Source organism: Felis catus, chromosome B4 (genome assembly GCF_018350175.1).
Source record: "Felis catus isolate Fca126 chromosome B4, F.catus_Fca126_mat1.0, whole genome shotgun sequence".
In the NCBI taxonomy this organism is placed as follows: Eukaryota; Metazoa; Chordata; class Mammalia; order Carnivora; family Felidae; genus Felis; species Felis catus.
Window position 1 is genome coordinate 11,532,276 of NC_058374.1, and position 17,767 is coordinate 11,550,042.

Sequence of the window (17,767 nt, forward strand, 5' to 3'; positions counted from 1 at the left end):
GCAGCCACAACCAGCACCTCAAGCCAGGTCCCCAGCGGAGGGGAGGAGTGTTACAAGGGCCGAAGGCAGGAAGTGGATTGGTCGCCTGGAAAGGGAAAGCGCCTGAATTAGAGATGCGCAGGCGCAGGTACTGCGGGCCGGAGGGGAGGGGGGGGTAGCTAGAATGGGGTGGGGCGGAGCTAACAGGAGGTAAGGAAGGGCGGTGGAACAGTAGGAGAATTACGGAGCGCCATTAAGGACAAGTTTGGCCACGTGATCCTCAGGGGAGTTTCCAGGAGCGAACGTAAGGAAGAGGTCTAAGAAGGGAAAGTTTGATTGGACTAATTCAAGGGGTGAGGTTGAAGACTTAGGAAGTTAGAAACTGGAGAAGCTAAAGAATATGGCTGGTGAGGAAGGTACAGGTTGGTTAGGAATGGGTCTAGGTTTAAGAGTGCCCTAGAAAGACTGCTAAAGTCCCGTGGGGGAATTTCCAGAAGCAGTTTTTAGGTGTTCCACGTAAAAACAACCCAGAGTGAAGAAGAATCAAGGTGTTTTCTCAACAGGTCTTAGAAGGTACCCTGTTCTAGCAAACGAATTTTAAAAATTACAATGAAATGACCTCCATGAAGTCATTATTGTAGTCACAATTGGCTAGTCTTGTCATTTCTTCCGAATGTGAAACGAAGTCAGCTTCTTAAAATGGGTATTAGTTTATCGACACAACTTAATTGAGTTTGTGTATCCGGCCTCCGATTTTTATTGAAACTGTGCTTGGATCTGCCAACATGATTTCACCGGGTGTTCGTACAGGTTGGCTTTGGCTGATCAGGAGCCAAAGGAACAAAGGTGCCAAACTGGTCTTGATTCTTGCTTGACATGTGGCGCCCCACCCGATATACAAGCCCACAAAATGAGCTGCTACCAACCTCAACTACTTGAGGAAGGTCTAGGTTCACTTATATTCAGCTTTTGCCCATTTGCTTCTATTTACTATTTTCCTATCCCGTTTAGCTTGCAAATTGCCTTCACAAGTTAAGTGTTAATGTTTCCTGTACTTAATTTTTTTTCCCCAAAACACTGCCAAGGGGTCAATCGTTTAAAGGGTAGTGAAAGAGAAAGACAGTACTACAATTCTGTACCTCTGATAAACAGTTAGGAGAGAACTGTCCCAAAACACCTTACTGGGGATGACCACCAGTGTTCTTTTCAAAAGTATTTCTCATTTTGTCTGGCTACCCTAAGAAAATTTACCTATGCTGTTAATAAATAAATTCTGCTTATCCTAACTGAAGTCAACTTTTGCCTTTCATCGAGTATTAAAAGGAAACCAACTGAATACATGGGATCAAAAAAGAGGAGAGCATTAAAAAAAATTTTTTTTTTCCAGATGCAGGGCTCAAACCCACAAACTGTGAGACCATGACCTGAGCTGAAGTCAGATGCTTATCGGACTGAGTCACCTAGGCGCCCCAAGAGGAGAGCATTTTTATGGAGATTTTGCTTATTTTAAATATGTTTTAATTAGTAATCATAATAATACTGTTGGTAAGTATTAGGATTCTCATTTTACAGAAACTGAGTCACAGAAAGATCAATTTGATACCACAAAACTAGTAAGCATAGCATTATATGCAAATCTAACTGAAAACCCAAGATATTTTTGATGTATCCTACTGCCTTTATGCCTAGACTTTTTCATAAACTGAAAATGCTCCCCATTGTTTTCTTTCCAAAGAAAGATGTCAAAAGCCACCGGAGCCTTCTAATGTGGGGTATCATTGCAATCTGTAACTGCAAGAAATACATTTCTCTGAAGAAGCCATCATTTTTGCATTCTGATAATTCAAACTTCACTTTTTCAGTAACTACTTTATATTTAGCTTTTAAGGGTTTAGATATATCATTATTTGAGAAAATTCTAAAAAATGCCTTTTCCTTTTTGCCTGTTGACAGAACTGTATGATATGAAAAAAGAAAAAACTGATATGTGTATATATATATATATATATATATATTTACATGATACTATTTTCTATTTAAGGGGTGCTTGGGTGGCTCACTTGGTTAAGCGTCCAACTTCGGCTCAGGTCCTGATTCCACAGTTCATGAGTTCAAGCCCCGCATCAGGCTCTCTGCTGTCAGCAGAGTCTGCTTAGGATCCTCTGTCTCCCTCTCACTCTGCCCTCCCCTACTCACTCTCTCTCAAAAATAAATATTAAATGTTTTTAAATCCAGTTATAATGCTGCTTCTCAGAAGAAAGCAAACGCAAAAGAAAGGGATTACATATCAGGGCAGGACAAATCCTAAATTAAAAAAAAACACCTCATGTGAGATGAACTGCCTGGTGCTCTGCCAGAAATAATGCTGTATCTTGAACAAATCCATCTGTCTTTTAGATGCTAATGTCCAGTTTGACTGAGCTAGTTGAAGCTACCTGTTTCTTTAAGCACCCACCTCTTCAAAGTATATGGTGGAAATTTATCAAACAACTTTACCTTTGTCTCTCTACGTAATAGTTTCTCGAATGTGTTGTGATATATTCATTCAATAAGAAATATTTAAGTGAGGGTACATTTAAGCAAATGTAAATATCACATATATGAAACCTAATAGTACTAGTTACCAAATCATTGAGATATCTCATGGGACTGGAAGATTGAAAATCAGTTCACTAATACTGCCTTCTATTAATTTGACCAAAATGGAAATGAAGCAATGTGAGCTTACTCTTTTTTTTTCTTAGTTTTGATAAATATGTGAGTCAAAAAACAAAATAAATCACAAGATTTTATGAAGTGCTTAGAACAGTGCCTAACAAATTAGTGAAAGTCCTGTAAATGAGATTATAATCTAATGAAGGAGCTGGATAGTAAATAAGCAAAAAGTTAAAAGGTTGGAATATATGTGGCAAAGGAAATAAACAGGGTAATATAATGGAGAGTAACTGGAGAGAAAGAAGAGGCTGGCTATTGTAGAGTGGTCAGGAAAGGCTTCTGTAATGATACAAAATTTGAGCTAAAACCTGAAGAATTGAAAGGTTCAAGTTTTGCAACTTGATATATAGATATCCAATGGGCAGAGAGGAGGGTTGTGGCATAGACGTGACAATTAGAGCATCATCAACATTGCCAGTATTCAAGGTCATAAGAAAGAATGAGTTCACCAAAGAAAATGTAATAAGAGGAGAGGGTCCAGGATTAAGCTCTGAGAAACTTCCAAATATAGTGGTTAGGTCTCTAAAAAGGAGGAGTAAAGAAAGGGAAAGCCTGGAGAGTGCAGTGTCACGAAAGCCCCAAAAAAGAAGCATCAGGAAAGGAAAAGTGGTTAACTGTCTAAAATATTGTTAAGAGAACATAATATGGGGACAGAGAAGGGCTCATTGGATTGACACTATAGAGATCAATATTGACTTTGTAGGTGGCAGTTCAATGAAATAATGGGGACAGATTTGGAATGGTTCAGGACTAAGTTAGGGATGGGAAAAGTGAAGACAGGTATTTGAGAAACTATTGTGAAGAGCCGCAAAAAAATATAACTGGAGGAGCTTATGGGAGGATTTTGTTTTGTGTTTTTTACATTTATATCTTTTTTGTATTTTTTATGAGAGATATAGAGGAAGTGTATTAATGGAAATGATCCAATAGGGAGAGAAATATTAATGATACAGGAGACAGAAAGAAGGTAACAAAGGAGCAAAATCCTTTTGGTAAAAAGGAATGGAATCTAAAGTACAAGCAGGAGTGCCTTTGATAGCAGTGGCATTTCTACAAGATACTAAGAGAGAAGACAGAGAAGATGGATGCGTGGACAGGTAGGCTTGTAGACTTGGAAGGGGGATTATAAAGAACTTCCTCCTTGATCATTCCTGTTTTCTCAGTGAAATTGGAGGCAAGGTCATCAGCCAAGAGTGAGGTGAGGGAGAGACTGGGGGAGGTTTGAAATAAGAGGGGAAAGTAGGAAAGAGACACCTTGAAGAGCGTGAAAGCAATGGAGATGCATACTAAGGATTGTTGCTGACACACTACTCGATGTTTCTGATCATGAATTTAAAGTAAAACCATCCAGCCTACATATGCCAATTTCTCAAGAAGAGATGAACAGTTCGTTTTTTTTGTTGTTTTGGGTTTGTTTGTTTGTTTTCCATGAGAGGGATGACAAAGATAGAAGAGTAAGGGGATTGTGTGTTTGCAAGAGAGTGATAATCATGAAGGATCATGGGTATGGAGGGAAGTTAAGGGGAACAAGATGTGAATGTGCATAGGGTTAACATATTGACAGGAGTAGAGGTTGCAAAGAAAATGGTGACCAAAAAACTGTTTAATAACAAAAACTCAACTGAGTCTATTTGGAAGATCTAATTGGCTTTATTAAATGATTCATGAATTGGGCAGTATACCATCTATGAAATAGGAAAAAAAAAGCTCCATCAAGCTGTAGAAAAGAGACAGTTGGTTTTTTTGTATTTTTTTAAATGTTTATTTTCTTAAGAGAGAGAGAGAGACAGAGCATGAGCAGGGGTGGGGCAGAGAGAGAGGGAGACACAGAATTTGAAGCAGGCTCCAGGCTCTGAGCTGTCAGCACAGAACCTGATGTGGGCCTTGAACCCATGAACCGTGAGGTCATGACCTGAGCCAAAGTCGGATCCTTAACCAACTGAGTCACCCAGATGCCCCAAAAAGAGACCGTTGTTTGCTTTGTTTTGGTTTGTTTTTTCTAAGTTTACTTATTTATTTATTTATATGTATATAATTTATTGTCAAATTGGCTTACATACCCAATGCTCATCCCAAAAAGTGCCCTCCTCGATGCCCATCACCCATTTTCCCTCTCCCCAACCCCGTCATCTACCCTTAGTTTGTTCTCATATTTAAGAGTCTCTTGTGGTTTGCCTCCCTCCCTCTCTGTATTTATAAAGAGACAGTTTTTAAAGGCAGAGAGTGGAATAAAGGAAATTATTAGCAAAGAATGCACTCTTTTAGGCAAGGTCACCCTTGTAAGGGGAGGAATATGAGTGTATTCCTAGTGCTGACCAGGAAATTCCATGGTGACTGGTTAAAGGCTACACTCTTGTGAGGACTGCAACTGCATTAGGTAGTTAGTCTTGGTTTGCTGATATGAGGCCTTCACCTAAGTGACGCCATTTGGGCCCCGTGGTTTGCTTCTTAACAAAACCAAGAACATCAGTGAATTAAAGGGGATAGGAGAGGACATCAGAATGTGGTTCTGGAGAGCTGCGGTAGCTGGGAGTAGAGACGAACAAGTCCAGAAGAGCTGAGGGCTTTTAAAGAGGATGGAAGAGAACTAGTTTAAAAGCCACCACGGAAAGCAAGACACGTGCATCTCTGAAGTCAGACTGCGTGAATTCAAATTCTAGTTCCAAAATACACCAGCTATTTGAGCTTGGGCTAATATTTTAACCAGTTTTTTTTTTTTCTTTAGCCAGTTTAGATCACAGCTTTTAATTCTTAAAAATCTTGATAATAACAGTACTTTTTCATAGAGTTTTGTGAACAGTAAATGAGGTAATTCAAATAAAAGCACTTAGCTCACAGTATATGCTCTGTGTTAGCTAGTACTAAATCATTTCAGAAATATTAAACACAGTCATCTAAAGGATCTAATTGGCCTTGCAGTTCATATAAGTAGTGTTTCAACACATCTTTCCTTGCCTTAATGCAACTATGACACCATTGCACCTGAAACCTTTTACACCAAGCATTGGAAATCTTGTGCTAAGAAGATGCACTTAAAATGAAAATTAAAAATAAAAGGGGGAAAATCAGATCATCACAATGTACACCTTAAATATTTTACAATTTTATTTTTCAATTCTACCCCAATAAAGCTGGGAGGCCAGCAGGGGAAAAAAAGAAAGAGATTTCTCAGCTGTTGTAACCAATAAAGGCAGAGGTTTGTAAATATCTTTTTTTTAATATGTACTTTTAATTTTTTTAATGTTTGTTTTTGAGAGAGAGAGAGCGAACGAGCACAAGTGGGGGATGGGCAGAGAGAGAGGGAGACACAGAATCCAAAACATGCTCCAGGCTCTGAGCTGTCAGCACAGAACCCCACACAAGGCTCGAACTCACAAGCTGTGAAATCATGACCTGAGCTGAAGTCAGATGCTTAACCGACTGAGCCACCGGGGGGTCCCTGTAAATATTGTTTCTAATTCTGGTTTTACTTCAGTGTGTCCAGCAGAATAACCAATCTCAATATTTGGGGGGAGGGAACTAATGAGTAAGTGGTAAGAAAGCTAATCCCAGGTCATCTAATTGTCTTAATTTAGTTCCTGAACTATATTTCTAAGCCTTTGCCACGGGACAGCTGTGATGAAATATTCCACGTATACTTCAAACCTAAAATGTTCAAAATTGGACTTCATGTTGGTCTGCAACTCCACTACTTCTTTTTTCATTTTTATTCTCTCAGTTAATGGTGCTAAAGGGCATCAGAATATGCCACGCCAAAATATGGCACTTCAGCATGACCATTATTTTCAGCTGAAGACAATTGAGAATCAACAGCTTCAGGAAGAATTCTCTAGAACTCCCCTTATCTGCATAAAAGCAGTGCATGAATTTCCCTTTGTGAAGGTTTCTGCCCCCACCCCCAACTCCTGTATCAGGAAGAAGAGAGGGACTCTTATCACTGGTGATAGTCAACACCCAGAAGCGTTTGCATAAACAGATCAACCACAACAACCCTTATCTTCTATCAGTTTCCCCATGTATTTCCAAGTCACTTCCCCACACTGTGTCATCCCTTGAAGCCCAAGCCCCTTCCCCTTTGTTACAATGATGCACAAACCTTGAGTCTAACTGCTTCTTTGTGTTTTACTTCTTTTTGGTGAATTCCTGTGCATGTAAATATTAATAAAAATAGTGTGTCTTTTCTCCTGTTAATCTTTTGTTAGCTTAATTCACAATTCCAAATGAAGAACATAGAGGAAAAGGTTTTCTCTGGTAGTTAGGTAGTCCTTATTCCTCACCCCTTGTCCAAATACAATCTGCATGTCTCAGAAAGATAGGGGCGTCTGGGTGGCTCAGTCAGTTGGGCGTCCGACTTCGGCCCAGGTCATGATCTCATGGTTTGTGGGTTCGAGCCCCACATCTGGCTCTGTGCTGACAGCTCAGAACCTGGAGCCTGCTTTGAATTCTGTGTCTCCCTCTCTCTCTGCCCCACCCCCGCTCAGGCTCTGTCTCTGTCTCTCAAAAATAAATAAACATTGAAAAAAAATAAAAAGAAAGAAAGATCTTGCCTGGGTCCTCACCCATCTCCCCACCCCCACAGCCTCAGTTCATACCCACATAATTTAAACCCACACTGCTGGCAACCATCTCTTAGTTCTCCTGCCTAATTGCTTCTAGTCTTCTCCACTTCCGACCTCAGAGGGTCTTAGATCATTTAACTCCCCTTAGTGGCAATCATCCCCAAACTTCTTTGATCATACAATCATATGGGGAGGGGAGGAGGGCATCCTCCCAATGCATGTATATTTACTTCGATACAAGCTGTGTATATATGTAATACTACAAAAATATAGCCCCTCCCAATAGAAAAGGTAAGAATAAAAAACTCACAGAAATTCTAATGTTTTTGCCTAAGTAAATCATCTTGCATACCCCTTTGTGCCAGTCTACTTTGGAAGCCACTGACTTCCAAATATGAGGTAAAACTCAGAGTCTTCAGTAGGAGCCCCTAATAATGCATACCTTTTGCCTATATATCTAGTCTCACTTCCTGCTATTTTCCCCACAGGTCTAAGTTCTAGCCATAATGAATAACCTGCACAGACTAGACTTCCTCTTCCTTTAGTGCACATATTATGCTTTGGTCTAGAATGCCCTTTCTCCCATGAATGTGTTCTAATTAGGAGTTCAAGCATCGTTTCCCCGGGGAAGGGATTCTTTATCACCACCAGCCCACATATATCCAATTAGGTCCCTGGCCCTACCTGGTTTCCATAGTAGCCTCTGAACATCTCTGTTATAACATTCATTATATTATATTGAAATAATCTGTTTGTATTTGTTTTCTCATTAAAACTGTGAGCTCCTTGAATATATTATTTATAGCTTCTTAATCTTTGTGTCCTGGGGCCACAGAAGGCATTTAATACTATTTTGATAGAAGAATTATTAAGTGAATTAATAGGAAGGGGATTAGAATATTCCACTCCAAAATATGCTACTTTGGCATACAAATTATTTTGAGCTGAAAGCAATTGAGAATCAACAGGCACAAAGAAGCCGCCTTGGGCCTTCCATTATCTGACTGAAAGTAGAAACCTCTATGAAACGAGGACTTCCATTGATCTCTCTGAGAGTTCTGTGACCATGAAGAAGATGGAAAGTTGACACCAAGATGAGTCTGAACAAACAAACCTTACTAAAACAAGCCTTATGTTCCATTAGTTTCCACATATATTTACCTTCCCATAATTTACTGCCCCTAGAAGTCCAAACTCTCCTTTGTCCAATCACTTTTCCATAATTTATCACCCTTTGTTAAAATGGCATACAAGCTTCTGAATCTACTTCTTTGGATTTTCACTTCTTTTCTGTGTAGCCTCCTTACATGTAAAATTAAAAACATCAATTAAAGTTGTAAACCATTTCCCCCCTTCAATCTGTCTTTTGTTAGCTTAATTCATACACATCAGCTATAACACCTAAGAGGATAGAGGAAAAGTTTTTTCTCTTCCACAAATGCTGGCTTGGAAGAGGCAGAAATATCTGTGTACTGATGCAGGGATGTAGGATTAAACCAGGGCGAAAATAAGGTGACTGGGTGGCTCGGTTGGTTAAGCGTCCAACTTTGGCTCAGGTCATAATCTTGTGGTTTCCAAGTTCAAGCCCCATGTTGGGCTCTGTGCTGACAGCTCAGAGCCTGGAGCCTGCTCCAGATTCTGGGTCTCCCTCTTTCTCTGTCCCTCCCCCGCTGGCATTCTGTCTTTCTCTCAAAAATCACCAAACATTAAAAAAAAAAAAAAAAAACAAAAAACAAAAAACAAAAAACTAGAGTGAAAGGGCACAATACTTTAGAGGAAACAATCATAGACTGTAGTTTCATTTTTATTTAATAATTTTTTAGGGAGAGTGTGTGTGTGTGTGTGCACAGGGGAGAGGGCCAAAGGTAGGGAGAGAGAGAATCTTATGTAGGCTCCACACTCAGCACAGAGCCCAACACGGGGTTCGATCTCACGACCCTGGGATCATGACCTGAGCTGAAATCAACCCTTGGATGCTCAGCCAAATGAGCCACCCGAGTGCCCCAACTTCTGTGTCAGTGGTAAAGGAATAGGTGTAATTTCCAACTTATTTATCATTGGGAAGACTGTACTGCAGACACAATTATGTTTACATTAAACTTCCCTAAATTTTCCCCATAGAAGCTGTAGAAGTAGCCATTCGTATTGTGTTTTGCTCCTTTTCTTCCATCTTCATGAAAGACTCATCTAAACCCTTTGGTTTAAATTTCTCATACCCAACATTCAATGTCAGTTTAATAATAATGACATAAACTGTCATCTCTTGGTACTTCCTACTTTGCAAGTTCTATGCAACTATTCTTTTATTATTTTTTATTATTTTATTTTAAAAAATATTTTTCTTTTTAAAAAAAAATTTTAAGTGTATTTATTTATTTTTAGAGAGGCAGCACAAGCAGGGTAGGGGCAGAGAGAAAGGTGAGAGAGAGAATCAACTATTCTTTTTTTTAATTTTAAAACAGCTCAATCATAATACAGCTAACATTGCTTATTTACTATGTGTCAGGCATTGTTCTAAACATTTTACATGCACTAATTATTTAATCCTTACAATAATCCAATGTGATAGGTACTATTAAGCCCATTTTACTAATCGGGAAAATGAGGGACAGAGCAGTTAGGGAACCTGTCCTCGTTCCCAGCTGCACTGTCAGTGCAGAGCCCAAGGAGGGGTTCGATCCCATGAACTGTGAGATAATGATCTGAGCCAGTATCAAGAGTTCTGAGGCTTAACTGACTGAGCCACCCAGGCACCCCACCCCTTCCACTCATCCTCATCTCACTTAATGGCATCAACATCAACTCAGTTGTTCCAGAAGCAAAGCTAAGAAAGGGACAGGGGATGGGTCACTTACCTCAAGGATATTTTCTAAAGGAGCAACATTTACAATAGTTTTCTTTTCTTTATTTTTTAAATGTTTATTTATTATTTTTGAGAGACAGAGACAGAGCGTGAGCAGGGAAGGGGCAGAGAGAGACAGGGAGACACAGAACCCAAAGCAGGCTCCAGCCTCTGAGCTGTCAGCACAGAGCCCAATGTGGGCCTGAACCCACGAACCATGAGTTCATGACCTGAGCCAAAGTCAGATACTTAATCAACTGAGCCACCCAGGCACCCCAACAATAGTTTGCAAAGACAGTGTGTTAACATGATAGTTGTTATGGCTCTGATGAAATGATGTGAGAGGAAGGAAAATGAAAATAAGACCATGGTACAAGTAAAGAATATAGTTTAAAAAAAAAAGTACTTTAAAAATACACTCCCTCCGTCACTAAGCAGCAGGAGAGGATAAGGAGCTGTTACAACCTGATGTTGTCCTTCAGTTATTCATCCTTGACACCTCTTTTTACTTGCATAACTCCTATTTCATTTTTAAGGTTGCAGTTTATGTAATCCTCCAGACTAGGTAACATTTGCCTCAGTTACATGGTTTCATAGCAGCTTATGCCCACCCTTCATGATTCTTTTACAATTATAATTAACTATTCATGTGATTACTTCTGTCTGACATTGTAAACTCCTGCAAGTAGGGACCATGTCTGACTTTTTCACTTCTATATTCCAAAGAACCTAGCACAATGCTAGCATATAGTAGGTACTCAATAAATATTAAGTAAATGCCTGTTACTTTCCATCATATGAATATATGCCAGATTGATTTTCAATAAAGTAAAATAATGGCAAGGTTCTATTGTGTTAGGTAGGAGATGGGAGTCACTGAGTTATACAATGCTAGAATTGGAAGTACTCTCACAGAACACTCAAGATAAATACCACTCAAGCAAACACGTAAAAAAAAATCATTATCCCCAGTCAAATACTTTATCTTTTGGGAGACAAGATAAACAGAGGAAAAAAATGTTCAGCTGAAAACACTGCCTCTATGTGTTATGGGAATTCAGGAAAGGAAGGGGTCAGCTTGGGTGCATCAATTAGAGGTTTCACAGAACACAGGTGGGAGACCTGGGCTGCAAGTCTCAATGGTGACAGATGGACTTTCTGAGAGAGTGAGCATAGAGATGAAAATCAGAAGTTGGAAAAGGAAAACGAGAGAAAAAGCATTCAGAATAGAAACAAAGGATAGAGGACTAACAGGACAAAGTGTCATGGCAGCCAGTGGAAGAGTCGCAAGATTGAATGCATGGATAACAGGCCAAAAGGATGAGCACAGTGCATCCTGCAGTCATACATTTCTAAAAAGGGTCACATAGCTATGGTAGGTGGTCTCTAAGATGGCCTTCAATGATGACTGCCTTCTGGTCTTCACACCCTCATGTAATCCCCTCTCCTTGAGCCTAGGCTGAATTTAGGACTAACTTCCAGTGAGTAAAATACAGCACAAATGATGGTGTGTTAGTACCCATGTTAGTTTACAAACACCAAGATGCAGCTTCCTCTCTCTCTTTCTCAATCTGAGAGCAGCCAGTTGCCCTATGGCGACCTATTCTTCAGAAAGGCACACACAGCAAAGAACTGAGGGAGGCTTCTAACCAACAGCCAATGATGAATTCAATCCTGCTAACAACTACATGGGTGAAATGAAAGTCCATTCTCCCCCAGATGAGCCTTCAGATGAGACCACAATCTCAACTAGCAGTCAGACTGCAACCTCGTGAGAGGCCTGGAGCCCCAGGTACTGAGCTGAGCTTTGTCTGGATTATTGACCTACAAAAACTGTGAGATAATATGTTTGTCTTTCCAAACTACTACATTGTGGGGTAATTTGTTATACAGCAACAGACAAATGATATGATAATAATCAAAGTTATTTATATATTTTTAATGTTATATGTTATATATACTCATATATATATATATATACACATACACACATATATGTATGTATATATATGTATGTATATATGTGTGTGTGTGTGTGTATATATATATATATATATATATATATATATATATACTTGATAAGTTAGATATATTCCACCGTGTAGGGGGGAAACTAATGAGAACAAAGAGAAGAACTTTGGTATGAACCCAAGGAAAGTAAAGATATTAAGAAGTAGTCATTAAAAAAAAATTTTTTTAACATTTATTTATTTTTGAGACAGAACGATCAGGGGAGGGGCAGAGAGAGGGAGACAGAAAATCTGAAGCAGGCTCTGTGCTGTGAGCATAGAGCCCAATGCAGGGTTCAAACTCTTGAACCATGAGATCATGACCTGAGCTGAAATCAAGAATTGGCCACTTAACCGACTGAGCCACATAGGTGCCGCAAGAAGTAGTCATTTTTTAAAAGAATTTCCATTAATTAGGAATTAAATGAGATTAAGTAACAGTAATAGAGAAAGATGTTATTTTTTAGCCTAAAAGATTCATTGGAATAAATTTCACCTTTTGCCCCTCAATTTCCTGGGTCAGAATAGTTGTTCATATTTACCTTACTCTTCTTAACATCTCTAGTAAAAGTGGGCAGGGGTAAGGAGGAAAAATGAAATTAGTTACCTTTGGCAATAGATAAATTTTGGGTTATATATAAAAAAGAATAATGCGTGTATTGCCCCATTATCACGGTAATTTGAAAATTCTTTTTAAAAAAAGTTGCTGATGGAAGAAATTAGTCTACCTTCAGAAGTATACATTTTAGCATGCTCAGTGCTTCAAATAGGGCAAAGAACCCAAGGAAAGACCTTTCTTCAAAAATAAAATAGACCTGTTTCCAGCTTGGTGAACTGACCATTCTCATATTTGAACATTCTGTTAATAAAACAGAGTAAGCTGGATAAAGGAGGGAAAACTTTTCCCTCTACCCTCCTAGACTCTCTGGCTGGGGTCCTTCAAATTACAGATTGTCAAAAGACAGATTAACAAGAATAGAGTTTGTCAACACATGCACTGTGTGTGTGCAAACACAGGAGAAATTCAGTGACGAGTAACTCAAAGGAGTGGTTAGAACTTGGGCCCATACGGCATCTTAACAGAAGAACAGTAAATCTGTAGAAAATATGAGACAAAGGAAACAGGGTTTAGGCTTTCAGGGGTGGCAAACTGTGGAAAGGTAAATATAAAAGGGAGTCAATGGAAGGTAAGGTTTATTTTAGTGAGTTTGTTATGTAGATTCCTCTGGTGCCTTCTCTGAGCTGATTAGCATCTATAGTTGTGTCCAGTGATTAAGAATCATCCTGCCCTTCTTATATTTGCTTTTATATTTTCTTAAATTGCCTTCAGCTCAAAATGATCCTTATGCCAGTGTGGCATATTTTGGAGTGGCATACCATGAACCCCTTTAGAGGATACCTAGAATATTCCTATTCTCATGCTCAATCCATTGCTAATTGTCTTGTACCCTGACACACAGACTTACTTATCAGGCCTCATGCAGGCTCAAGATCATTACATTCTAGGAATTATGCTGAGAGCCACTACCATGATTAAGACCTTGTAATAACAATATAATAATAACAATAATGATAGCAGCTAATATGTATTATTTACATTATGCCAGGAGTTGTTCTAAAGTGTTTTATAGTTGGCTACACCAACACCATTAGGTAGGTAGTATTACAATTCCCATTTTACAGATAGGGAAACTAAGACTTAGAGTGGGACTTGGCCAAGGTCCCAAAGCTAGCAGCAGGATTTCAACACAGGCTGTCAGGCTCTAATATCCATACATTCACTGGACAAATGTTTCTGGGGTACCTATTTTGTGCCAGGCCCTGTTTTAGGCACTTATGATACAATGGTGAGTAAAAACTACAACAATCTTTATCCTTAGGGAGCTTACATTTTAGTTAAGGGAGATAGACAAAAAATGAGAAGCAGATTGTATGGTATGTTAGGAAATTATATGCGTTATGGTAAAAATAAGAGTGAAGTAAGGGGGAGCAGACATATGAGGGGTGATGAGGCCACTGGTGATTTTAAGAGGGACATCAGGGCAGACCTTTCTAATTTTCAGTTACAGTTTTAAAAATATTTTATAAGTGTTTAAAATTTAAAATATAGCTTTTTATTTTAAGGATATTATAAGTAAACTCTACACCCAACGTGGGGCTCAGATTCACAACCCTGAGATCAAGAGTCACATGCTTTACTGAGCCAGCCAAGCGCCCCTAAAATTTAAAATATTTTTAAACGTGAAAGATACAAAAAACCATAAACCAAATATCCATGTTCTCCTACAATTTGACAAATGCTAAAATTTTGAAATACTAACAGAGATAACATTTTGAAATATTTGTATCAGAATTTTCAGAAGTACTACAGCATTGTAGAAATCATAAAAGCCGCTGTCCCACCCATTCTATTCTTCTCCATGCCCCCCCGTAACCAATTTACTGAAATTGAAATGCATCCTACCTAACCATATACTTATACTTTTACTATATATGTACATATTCATTAAAAACACATAGACTAATTTTGCATATTTTTAAAATTTGTGTGAATATCATTCCTGTCAAATCTCCCCTCAACTTTATATTCTTGGGAACTATTTATGTTCTATGAGTACATCTAGTTCATTTATTTTTAATTTCTGTGTGGCATTCCATGGTATAAATAAGTTAAGCCTACATTTTCCCCTTCTCCTCTAGTGGCCCAATACACATTCTTTTACTTTTTATAGAAAGCTTTAGAATAAAAAACTTTTAGAATTTGAAGGAACTTTAAAGACAAGGTAGACCATGAGGAAATAGAATGGTTGTATCCTCCCAAGGTCACATAGCCAATCAATGGAAAAAATAGAATTAGAATCTGGTAGCCTGATACCCAGTACAACACTCAAGCAACTATGACAGGTTTACCTTGTTTACTGTTTTAATTTATTTTTGAGATACAGAGAGACAGAGCATGAGCAGGGGAGGGGCAGAGGGAGAGGGAGACACAGAATCTGAAACAGGCTCCAGGCTCTGAGCTGTCAGCACCGAGCCTGACGCGGGGCTCGAACTCACTGACTGTGAGATCATGACCTGAGCTGAAGTCGGACGACTGAGCCACCCAGGCGCCCCGACAGCTTTACATTTTAATTCTAGTTATCTATATAGAACTGTACATAGAACCATCTCTACATCACTGTATCTATCCTATGTAGATGTAACATAAGAGTAAATAAGAGAACAAAACATTTGTTTTCCAGGAATAATAAAACTATTAAACTATATAAAACTGTAGTTTTATAACAGTATTACTAGTTTAGTAATGATTATAATAGCTCTTTTTCCACAGTCTGCTATGTATTTTTTAAATTGAATGTTATAATTTTAAATTCAGGCAATAGCAATATGAATCAGATATTAATTCTAGGAAATAAGTCTGACTCAGTGTGGATGAAGTATGGCAAGGTCAGGAACGACCCAAGGCCGGAAGACCATTTAGGAAGCCATTGCGGTACTCCTGGAGACAGGTGCTGATGGCCCAGACTAGGCAGTAATGATGGAGAGTAGAAGGATTTGAGAACTATTTCGGATATACTGTACTTGGGGTCCAGAGACGGGATCTATATCATCTTTATTCCCAGTTGCTGCCTAGGTTTTTGCACATTTCCCTGCTGATTTGAATCCACACGTTAGGGGGGGCTCCTGGGTGGGTCAGTTGGTTGAGCCTCCCACTCCTGGTTGCCGTTCATGTCATGATCTCTCAGTTTGAGCCCCAAGTCAGGCTCTGCACTGTTAGCACGGAGCCTGCTTGGGATTTCTCTCTTTCTGCCCTAACCCTGTTTGCCTGCGCCTGTGCGCTCTCTGACTCTCTCTCTCTCTCTCTCTCAAAAAATAAACATTTAAAAATAAATAAATGAATCCATGCCTTATGGACATGCCATACCTTCTTCCTCTCCTCAGCGTCAACTGCCACCTTCCTACTTGTTCCTCTTCATTCACCAGAGGCTTCAACGCAAGACGAAGACCTCAGTTCTGGCCATTTCCAACCTGATATTAATGTTCCAATGGCAACTTGCCTAAAGATCTGACCTCTCAGTTCCTTGACCTTCACACCTCCGATGACATTGTCCACACTCTACTTTAGCCATTTTATCATTGTCAAAATTTGCATCACTTCAATCATCACATCAAACACCCCATTTTCTTGCTAAGATCTTCTGTTCTAGCTCAGATTCTCAGGCACCCCCAGTTTACCTATTCTTCAACCTTGTTGGAATCGCCAGCCCACTGGCACCTCCCTCCTCTTATCAGTCCATTCTTATATTTCTAGCCTTTTTATTTTCAGCATAGAGTCCATTTTTTTTGTTTTTAATTTCATTCTCTAGTATCTTTTTAAAAATAATTTTTAATGTTTATTTTTGAGAGAGAGAGAGAGAGAGAGAGAGAGAAAGACAGAGTGTAAGTGGGGAGGGGCAGAGAGAGAGGGAGACACAGAATCCAAAGCGGCCCCCAGGCTCTGAGCTGTCAGCACAGAGCCTGATGCGGGGCTCGAACTCAGGAACCACAAGATCATGACCTGAGCCGCAGTCAGCCACTTAACTAGCTGACCCACCCAGGCACCCTTCTCTAACTAGTATCTTAGACATCTTTGTCTCTTGGCCTATTATATCTGCTTGGAAAAACTATAGCCCTGAATGGATCTGGTCATCATCCTTCCCACCTTCTCTGTACCAAGCCAAATGAGCACTAATGGAGAAAATCACAAAAGAGCAGAAATTGTTATCACTTTCTATTCATGGTCACCAACCTCAACGGGGTGGCCCCCAAAACTTTAGGACAATCTACATTTCACTCCTCTCCTCAATAACAGTTTCGTACTGTTTCTACCATTCTCAACTCTGACTTGCCTTGCCACTCCCCAGCACCTTCTTGGATAATTCTTTGGGGGTAAATTATAGCCTCATACTTTACATAGAAGAAATCCCCTCAGAATTCCACCACTGAATCTATTACTCCAATTGCTTTTGTACCAATCTTCTCTTATTTCCACCTAAATCAATGGAAGACATGTCTCCCCTCCTTTCCAGCATCTTCTGTGCTTGGATCACATCCTTTCCCACCTCTGCATGGACTTCAGTCTATTGGATTATCCCTCCCTTCTGTATTTTTGATTTAGTACTTTGTAATATCTTTCAAACATGTTCTGGACTCTTTTGTGTTAAAATTATAAAGAAAAAAATCATAATCGCCATAATCAGCTTCATCCCTGAAAATTCTGGTCTGGTGTCCTTTCCCCTTGCAGGTTTCCCTGGCACACCCGTTTGTACTCCATGCTGATTGTCTATGCTCGCAGGGTACTTGCACAGGCAGGTGTCCAAGCATCTCTCATACTGTGTGTTGAGTTCACTCTGCAGCTGGACTGGGAACTGATGAAGGGCAGACACTGTTTCTTACGAATCTTTGTAACCTAGCGAAGTGCTCTGTGGGCACAGTGGTTGAGTGAGCGAGGTGGAGAGATATCTTGTAATGTTCTAGGAGTATGGTGGGGGGCGGGGGGTACAGCTGCACCGCCGACTGGAATGGTGGATGACTGGCTAGGGAAGGATTCAGATCCCTTTTATTGCCCCCCACCCTCCATTGGCAGGTAAGTGGTGGAATAAATTAGTTGGGGAAATTGTCAG

General features: G+C 39.5%; 1 long non-coding RNA gene across 1 annotated transcript; it reads left to right on the forward strand.

Annotated features, from left to right (window-relative positions):
* The first annotated feature begins 175 nt into the window (after positions 1-175).
* On the forward strand, positions 176-6,885 carry LOC109501321. Its single transcript, XR_002159285.3, has 3 exons — positions 176-552; positions 1,367-1,524; positions 6,270-6,885. It is a non-coding gene; the product is annotated as an uncharacterized LOC109501321 (long non-coding RNA).
* Positions 6,886-17,767: the final 10,882 nt, after the last annotated feature.